Source organism: Bacillus rossius, chromosome 17 (assembly GCF_032445375.1).
Source record: "Bacillus rossius redtenbacheri isolate Brsri chromosome 17, Brsri_v3, whole genome shotgun sequence".
NCBI classification, from domain to species: Eukaryota; Metazoa; Arthropoda; class Insecta; order Phasmatodea; family Bacillidae; genus Bacillus; species Bacillus rossius.
Window position 1 is genome coordinate 30,677,626 of NC_086344.1, and position 3,027 is coordinate 30,680,652.

The window sequence follows — 3,027 nt, forward strand, 5'->3', positions numbered from 1 at the left end:
ACTGAGAGCACGCAGTAAGAGGCTGTGGGGCCGGCCGACGCTAGCGCCCACTACCCCAGCCGGGCGGCGCGCGTACCAACTGTCCCGTTCGTGACGGCTCTTCACAGGGACGGGCCAAGCCTTCATTCCACAGACGAGACAGCCACACACCCTCAAGTTCATGCTAGCTTTGTTTTTGACGTGACCAACGTCTAATAAATCGACGAACGCCGGCTGCACGCACGAAAAAGTGTTTCCCGTTTCGCACATTGTCCCGTTACGATGTGTCCCGTTACGCTGTCGGCGAGTGCAGTAATAGATTATGTTACAATTGACTAAAAAAAATGGTGATTCATAATTGATGTTAGATATTTGATTACATTTTATTTATATGAAAACTTGTTCATAATCATATTTAAACGCCAGTTTTTAAAATTAATTACAAGTCATCTACACGTGAACTGTTTCGTCGACTGTTTATAAAGTGAAGTGAAAAGGTTAATGTGGTTTTCATTGCTTATTACAACAATTTCGGCAATAAAGGTTAATTAGTCTTGCGTTAGAAAATTCTGATTACTAGTATAATTTCAAGGACTTATTCTTTTATTATTAAAATAAAAATGATTCAATTTTATTCATAAAAGTATGCAATCATTTCATCAATGTTTTTTTATGACGTTGTCACGTTAAACTATCGTCCGTAAACCGACTTTACAGACAGCCAATTTTTTTTTTCGTACCACAACTGGTGTATTTTTTTTTGGGATGTAGCTTACTCATACGTCATACGCCGTTCTATCTCATTGTATTAACCGGTGTGGCATTAAATTTTGCGGTCGATTAGGATAGGTTAGCTGCATTATAAATACTTTAAAACATTGTGGATGGTTGGTTATATTATGTAAGTATAGCTACATTAAAAATACTGTAAAATCATTTTATGGTTGCTTAGCAAATAACTTTTATAATATGTAGCTAACCAGGGCTAGAAAACCGTTAACATGATTTCAGAGTATCTTTAATGTAGCTTTCCTAACCAAATCAACCGTCCACAATATTTTTAAGTATTTACACTAACCTAACCTTTAACAATGAACAAAAACACCGAAGATGCACGTCTGTGAAATGAAGGCTTCCCCACAAAGACACTCCGATTAGCAGGGGGGGGGGGGGGGAAGGTAAAAGGTGGGGCTAAAAAAAATAACCAAACATTTGTTTTCCTCCAGACAACATAAAAATTTGAATCCGTGGTGAAAACACTAAAATATTATTTTTTTCTCGAAATTATCGTAAATAATAACGGACTGGGGTGATGTTTTAACTACTGTTAGTAAACTCAAAAAGTCTAACAAAAAATTTAAATACTGAAATGTTCAACGTTAATACCACACAACTATAAAATTAATGATTTTAATGTAGTAAAATGGAGATAAAATTTTAATAAAATATGAAAACGAATAATATGCTAAATTTTTATCCTAATGTATTAATATTAATTTTTCATTAAACAGTGCAATAATTTATCATGCAAACAAATTAAACATATGGAAGCATAAACACACTTAATTAAAAAAACACATTAGAATTTATAATAATTACATGTTTTTAAATATATGGACCACTATTCAATATCAATCACTAAAGTGCACAATTAAAAAAAATGCAAAGATAATATTTAGTAGTATGTAGTCTTTTTTTTTCGTCGTGTGTAGTTTTCTTGCATGATGCGCGCGTACCGCAAAAATAAATATACTGTAAAAAAATTGGTTGTCTGTAAAGTCGGTTTACGGACGATAGTTTAACGTGACAACGTCATAACAAAACATTGATGAAATGATTGCATACTTTTATGAATAAAATTGAATAATTTTTATTTTAATAATAAAAGAATAAATACTTGAAATTATACTAGTAATCAGATTTTTAAAATTCAATAAGAATTAACCTTTATTGCCGAAATTGTTGTAACAAGCAATGAAAACCACATTAACTTTTCACTTCACTTTATAAACAGTCGAGTGGAAGAGAGATAGATGCGGCGCAAGCGTACAATGAGCGTAACGGGACACTTTTTCGTGCGTGCAGCCGGCGTTGATCGATTTATTAGACGTTGTCACGTCAAAAAAAAACACCGGTCATCGCGCACTTAGAAGCAATCAGCACATACGAGTCTCCAAGTGCGAAGCGTTAACGGTTACACACTCTTTCCTTCTTGAAAAGTTGCAAAAAAACCCAAGTGCGCACTTTTATAGACGAAAACAAAAAAAAATAATAATATTTTCTGAGACTAACCTTAAAATGGTAACTCGTGAAGGACTAGTCTTAAAAGCTTAGCTGTGAAGGATTATTCGGAACTATTACGACTAAATTAGTAACTGTTTACATGCCTGTGAAATATCCCGACATGAGAGATACGCCTTTCGAAACCCAGGCTTCCCACGCTATTATTTCACCCGAGGACCCAATACACGATAATTTTTGTCAGATCATTTGAAGCCTGATCTTAAGCATAAACTAAATGATGAACTGAACTGAGTGTAGCCAGAGCTCCAGGTTATTATTTGTCGTGTTTTTATTTCCTTTTATTTTCCCTTCAATTGAATCGGTTCTCCTGAGAAATGGGTGCAAATTTTTTATTTGTAACATCTTAGCTCTCCGTATAGGTACGGTATTTGGTAGGATTAATTTCGATAATGGAACGAAGTCGTATTAAACTAAATTGTAACACCAAAGTGTTATCTGCGGCGGGTGACGGGAACCAAAGTTCACAAAGCCAAAGGGAAACTGTTAAGTATTAACATTTTAATTTTTAACCAGTTGGGCAGTATTTTAATAAAATTCTTCGTTGAAAAAAACATCTAAAACCGCTGTTTGATTGTGACTGTTTTGTTTTTTGTGGAAATTATTTTTTAAGTTAAAGAAAATGTCACTGGCAAAACTGAATTTGATGTAGTATTTTAATAAAATTCTTCGTTGAAAAAAACATATCTAAAACCGTTGTTTGATTGTGATTTTGTTTGTTTTGTTTTTGTTTGTTGATTGATTGTG